The sequence below is a fragment of the Octopus sinensis genome, linkage group LG24 (genome assembly GCF_006345805.1).
Source record: "Octopus sinensis linkage group LG24, ASM634580v1, whole genome shotgun sequence".
In the NCBI taxonomy this organism is placed as follows: domain Eukaryota; kingdom Metazoa; phylum Mollusca; class Cephalopoda; order Octopoda; family Octopodidae; genus Octopus; species Octopus sinensis.
In genome coordinates, this window is record NC_043020.1 from 11,086,159 (window position 1) to 11,093,270 (window position 7,112).

The following is a 7,112-nucleotide window of genomic DNA, read 5'->3' on the forward strand; positions in this document are numbered from 1 at the left end:
AAACTGCTGACTACCTTCCTTTCCTGTCTCTTATCTGTCTTATCGACCCCTCTCTGTAATACTTTCTTCCTTTCTCTCTCTTTAACTCTCTCACCACTACTTCTGTTTTTGCTATCCATCATGACAGAAAAGGGAAAACTAACCAACAGAAAGTTAAAATATGACTTAAGTATTTTGTATATTAAGATGGATGACTATATTGACTAGATTGCCAGGTGTTGTTACATACCACTGGCCATAATGTATAACCTCACATTGTTACAGCCTTTGAATGATGTCACCCCACTGGTTAAGCAAGCAGACTGATATTACCTCTGAATGGCATGTCAGTCCAGCACAGAACTGCCTATCTACAGCTGGGTTGACTGGAGCACCATGAAATGAAGTGTTTTGCACAAGAACTGAAACCATGACCTTGCAACTGTGAGTGCAGTGCCTCAACCAGTAGGCCACACCACACACCTTCAGCATATGTGTGCATGTGTGTGAAAGTTAGTGTGTATCTGTAAAACAATTTCTAGTTTGTCTCTGAATAAGGAAATCTGTGGTGAGGCAGCCCCTTACTACAATAATGTCGTAGAAGCTAGCAGATTTAATGGTAAAATAACGTACGCCCACAATACCCTACAGTGCCAAACCAACGGAAGGTACCAATTCCAAATCTTTCTCTGGTTGACATCCTCTCTTGACTAAATGCTTCACACAACATTCTTCACTCCTGCTCCAGAGCGTCCGCTGCGGGGTCACTCCAAAAAGCTCTATCTGCGCCGATTTCATCTCAATCGAAGGAGAGGGGCTTTCTCCGTCCGGGTTACGGATCCGTGGAATAAGCTGCCGGTCGAGATAGTGAAGATGCCGACGACCGCTCGGTTCAAAATCTCCCTTGACCACAAGTGGCCTGAACTCTTTACATGAACACCACCCTGTACATAACTCCATGTACCCCTACATGGCCTTGCTTTTTGCTTTTTGAGCCAAAAAATTAACTAACTAACTAACATTTGGGGAAAAATTGGGGTCTCTATGATCGTTGACACTTTTCTTAGCATCAGTTGATTAATACTTCCTTGTTAATCTTAAATGTTTAATAATTATCTGTTGGGGAATCCTAGATTAAATAACAGGACTAACTTGAAGAATGTTTTATCACACACACCTTTCACCTACCCCCACTCCAAAAAAAAGAAACTGAGCTCCACTGTAAATGTAGGAACACCAACAAATACCACAAAATATGTATTGTAATGTAGAAGATATATCATCTGTAAGTTGAGTCTGACATGGTCATTTTTCAATAGTATGATGGATGAAATAAATTCTAGTTGCTGGGGAGGGTAGAATTACTAAAAATATATAGAGGCAGTGCTCTAGCAAGGTCACAGTCCAATGGCTGAAATCTGCAAACAAATATACTTTGGTTCCTAAATTACTATAGTAGTGGTGTGGTGTTGAGGGAAATGCTTTTTTTTCTTTTGCTTATGTTTGATACTTAGACATTTAAAGGAAAGTACGAACTTCCTTTCAATAGCCACACAAACTCTGTCTGGCTCTCTCTCTCTCTCTCTCTCTCCTTCAGAAGCAGTCTGTTCTGTTTCTATTGTGGCTGTAACCAGTAAGATTTTTTTGTGTGGTTCTCTTCTTTTGTCTTTGCATCTATTACAGGAGAGGGGTTTAACTATTATAAACTTGGGTTTTATTACATAAAATGCATGTGCATGCATACATACATACCTATATATACGCATATACATACATCTATATACACACACATGGGGTTTCTCTATATTTAGTCTACATATCATTTGATGTCTGCTTTGCCATGCTGACATGGGTTGGACAGATCTATTCCAGTATATCATTTTTTTTTTCGTGATTTTTTCGAGTTGGAAACCCTTCCTTGTAGCAACCACTGCACAGCATGGACTGGGTATATTATACCGTGCTGCCAGACCTAGAGGTTATCTGCTGGGACCAAAACCTCTGGTCCGCTTTGTAGTGTATAAGATTTTATTCAAAGTTACTGCTCTCCTGGATCAGCTGCCCTCGCTGCAGCTTCTATAACCCTCATCTCCTCCATGCAGTTAACACAGACCCCTTTTTTCTTGCTGTCGGTGTTGTTCATAGTACCCAACTTCTTACAGATGTAGCCTTTGTTATGGCTGAGAAGCCATGTCTCCAAGATGTTGAGAATACATTGAAATTGTCATGGCCAAATTTATTTACTATCACCAATCACTTTATTTCATGGATCTTGCTAATAAAAGTACTAAGTTTTTTTTTGTGCTAGGACTAAAGTCCTATATATATACACATGTATATTCCAAGTTCAAAAGAAGTTATGTCTGACTATTTAAAATAGCAATTTCAATGATAAGACTGAAAGCGAAGAGCCATAAACAAAGCAGAGTGTATTTTGTCAGACTAAAAGTAGGGGGTCATTAGACAACCAAGCTGAATATTTCGCAGGGTTTGTTCCAATTTTGCACTCTAACAGATTCTATTGTCAAAATCTGCCTTATGCAGGTACTCTCTTGTCGAAATCTGCCTTATGCAGGCACTCTCTTGTCGAAATCTGCCTTATGCAGGCACTCTCTTGTCGAAATCTGCCTTATGCAGGCACTCTCTTGTCGAAATCTGCCTTATGCAGGCACTCTCTTGTCGAAATCTGCCTTATGCAGGTACTCTCTTGTCGAAATCTGCCTTATGCAGGTACTCTCTTGTCGAAATCTGCCTTATGCAGGTACTCTCTTGTCGAAATCTGCCTTATGCAGGTACTCTCTTGTCGAAATCTGCCTTATGCAGGTACTCTCTTGTCGAAATCTGCCTTATGCAGGTATTCTCTTGTCGAAATCTGCCTTATGCAGGTATTCTCTTGTCGAAATCTGCCTTATGCAGGTACTCTCTTGTCGAAATCTGCCTTATGCAGGTACTCTCTTGTCGAAATCTGCCTTATGCAGGTACTCTCTTGTCGAAATCTGCCTTATGCAGGTACTCTCTTGTCGAAATCTGCCTTATGCAGGTGCTCTCTTGTCGAAATCTGCCTTATGCAGGTATTCTCTTGTCGAAATCTGCCTTATGCAGGTACTCTCTTGTCGAAATCTGCCTTATGCAGGCACTCTCTTGTCGAAATCTGCCTTATGCAGGCACTCTCTTGTCGAAATCTGCCTTATGCAGGCACTCTCGTCGAAATCTCCCTCATGTAGATACCTTGTTGTTAAGGTCAGCCCTGTCGGTATCTAACATTTACTGTTGATGATCTGCAAGGCCGAGTTTACAAATGACGGTCTATTTTTGCACCATTTGTCTCTTTGGCAATGCCCCTCTTACCAATCCTCTGTGACCACCCGTCTTGTATTGGGAAAGGTACATTGTCTAATAACTCTATATTTTTATATTTTGTCAAGTAACAAATCAAGCACTTAATTCTACTTGTTGAGTGATAATTATTATTATTATTATTATTGAGTAGCATCTAGTCAGCTAAGCCCTGCTGTGAACAAGCCTTTAACAGAGAGACCACAAGTCATGCATATCAAATATATAGTAGCCATCAGTTTTTGGCTGTGGCCATTACAATTTTATTGCCGAGGAAGGAGAGGAGGGGACATTTTAAATTCTGAGATTTAAGGACTTCGAGCACGAAGCCCTGGAGAATTTGTTGAACAATTTACATACTACATCAAGCAAGTCGATCGATGTGGTTGAAGTTGTATCGACAGCTCATGTGGTTCCTGGTTAAAGTCGCAGAACTATTGAGGTCAGGTGGTCCCTCACTGGTTCTACTTTTAAGGGAGACGTTAGGGTGAGTGTCAGGGATGTCACCTGACCATGGATAATGTTTATAAGCTGTAACTATCCAACCCCTACTTGTATTGAGATTAAGAGTCCTATGTATGCATGCATGTGTGTATGTATGTATATATATATATGTATATATATTTCAGATTTATGTTTTACTGATATGATACACATATATATATATATACACACACACACACACACACATGTTGTGTGTGTGTATGATATACACACACATATATCTATATATATATATATGTGTGTGTATATATATATATATATAAACATTTTTTTCCAAGTTTGGATAAGTTGTGTATAAATTGTAACTTGAAAAGAAACTAACAAAAGCAACTGTCGTTGGTTTACACAAAAAATATTTCAATGGGTTTTTTTTTTGCCTTTTTTTTTTTAAATAATTTTATTTTTTTCCTTTTCCACATTGAATTTGCAGTTTGGCTGGTAAATTTGCTGTAAAGAAATTGTCTCATTTCATGCAAAAAAAAAAAACAAAAAAAAAAAAAGAAAGAAAAAAAAAAACGAAAGAAAAAGGAAAGGAAAAATATACCTCTTGTAAATAAATAATTTCTTTTTGACCAAATATTCAGAACTTCTGGGAAGTTTTAGTTGGTACCGGTGGGAGCAACGGAATCGTAATGCGATTGTTAAAAAACAAAAAAATAAAAAAAAAAAACATGTTTAAACAATAAAAAACACATTGTCAATTCATGATGTATATAATAAAAATGTGGACAAATGATTATGATTATTATTATTATTATTATTATTATTATTATTATTATTATTAATACTACAACTACTGCTACTACCACCATTTTCTTTTCCCTTTCTGGAAAATCATTAAAAAAATTAAAACATTAGAAAAATGTCTTTTTTATGATCTTTTTTTTTTTTCTTTTTTATTCTTTTACTGGTTCCCATTGTTGGGCTGCAACCATCTTGAAGGGTTTCAGTAATATTCTTTATATTGCTTTTAAATTTTGGCACAAGGTCACCATTTTCAGTGGAGATTATAAGTCAATTACATCAACCCTGGTGCTCCACTTGTTTTTGGAAGCACTCCGTCGGTTACGACGACGAGGGTTCCGGTTGATCCGATCAACGGAACAGCCTGCTCGTGAAATTAACGTGCAAGTGGCTGAGCACTCCACAGACACATGTACCCTTAACGTAGTTATCGGGTATATTCAGCGTGACACAGAGAGTGACAAGGCCGGCCCTTTGAAATACAGGTACAACAGAAACAGGAAGTAAGAGTGAGAGAAAGTTGCAGTGAAAGAGTACAGCAGGGATCACCACCATCCCCTGCCGGAGCCTCGTGGAGCTTTAGGTGTTTTTGCTCAATAAACACTCACAACGCCCGGTCTGGGAATCGAAACCGCGAGTCCGCTGCCCTAACCACTGGGCCATTGCGCCTCCACCGCTCAACTTGTATTTGCTTCATCAAAGATGAATGGCAAAGACAACCTCAGTGGAATTTAACCCTTTCGCATTAAGATTACTGTCGAATGTAATGCTTATTTATTCATATTGCATTGAATTAATTATAAAAATGATGAGTGGCTATGTGGTAAGTAGCTTGTTTACCAACCACATGGTTCCGGGTTCAGTCCCACTGCGTGACTAACACCTTGGGCAAGTGTCTTCTACTATAGCCTCGGGCCGACCAAAGCCTTGTGAGTGGATTTGGTAGACGGAAACTGAAAGAAGCCCGTCATGTATATGTATATGTGTGTGTGTGTATGTTTGTATGTCTGTGTTTGTCCCCCCAACATCGCTTGACAACCAAAGCTGGTGTGTTTATGTCCCCGTCACTTAGCGGTTCAGCAAAAGAGACTGATAGAGTAAGTACTGGGCTTACAAAGAATAAGTTCCGGGGTCGAGTTGCTCGATTAAAGGCGGTGCTCCAGCATGGCCGCGGTCAAATGACAAACAAGTAAAAGAGTAAAGAGAGTTGCCCTTTTCAAATCTAGCCAGGCTCATGGGCCCAGTTTCTGTGGCATATATTTTCCCTCCCCAGCTGGACGGGACGCCAGGCCATCGCAGCGTTACTCAAGAAACAGGAAGAGAGAGTGAGAGAAAGTTGTGGCAAAAGAGTACAATAGAGGTCGCCACCACCCCCTGCCAGAGCCTCGTAGAGCTTTTAGGTGTTTTCGCTCAATAAACACACACAACGCCCCAAGACTGTTCTGAATGATAAGATTATTTGTTTTTTTGTTGTTTTTTTTAAACCTTTTAACCCTTACCTGAGACCACCTGGTTGTATGATACAAATTTCCTGTTTTAAAGGAAATCATTATGATAACCTTACATAAATTACATGTTAATTTATATTCCAAATACCATCTTAATGATGACAAAGTTATTTTACTAAATTCTTCAGGCTATAGTAGAAGACACTTGCCTAAGGTGTCAGTCACGCAGTGGGACTGAACCCGGAACCATGTGGTTGGTAAATTAGCTGACAGCTGCAGGAGAAATGTGAAGAATGAACTGAAGAGAGGAAGTAGATTTAGGCAGTTGTCATTTCTCATTTGAAAGCATCTTCATAAAGTTCTGGCAAAATACTGTTTTTATCCAATGACAACAACACTTAACTGAACGTCTAGACGGAAGTAATCTGCAGAAATTTGGCATATGAGGAATCTGAAAATACAATCTTTTGTGATTCAACAAAGTTGAGATATGTAATTGCTTCTTATATTGGCACAAATCCACTAACTTCTCTAGAGTAGTAGTGTAGTAGCAGCAACAGCAACAATGTGGATGCGCAGTGGCCCAGTGGTTAGGGCAGCAGACTCGCAGTCGTAAGAACACGGTTTCGATTCCCAGACCGGGCATTGTGAGTGTTTATTGAGCAAAAACATCTAAGCTCTGTGGGCGAAGGTGGTGAACCCCGCTATACTCTTTCACCACAACTTTCTCTCACTCTTTCTTCCTACTTCTGCCACAAAGCAGAGGAACCATGGTGTAACCCACTATGGTGTGGTAAACTTTCAGATCCTAGTCTAGATTGCGAATCCTCTGTACCCCAGGATGGTTCAGCTCTCCACCCATTAAAAGTCACCGTTTACGGAATGAGGATAATAACTATTTCTTTACTACCCACAAGGGGCTAAACACAGAGAGGACAAACAAGAACAGACAAACGGATTAAGTCGATTATATCGACCCCAGTGCGTAACTGGTACTTATTTAATCGACCCCGAAAGGATGAAAGGCAAAGTCGACCTCGGCGGAATTTGAACTCAGAACGTAGCGGCAGATGAAATACCGCTAGGCATTTCATCCGGCGT

At 39.7% G+C, this 7,112-nt stretch overlaps 1 long non-coding RNA gene across 1 annotated transcript; it reads left to right on the forward strand.

Annotated features, from left to right (window-relative positions):
• Window positions 1-875: 875 nt before the first annotated feature.
• Window positions 876-3,382, forward strand: LOC118767786. The gene is made up of 2 exons (XR_005003701.1): window positions 876-2,523; window positions 3,204-3,382. It is a non-coding gene; the product is annotated as an uncharacterized LOC118767786 (long non-coding RNA).
• The last annotated feature ends 3,730 nt before the right edge of the window (window positions 3,383-7,112 follow it).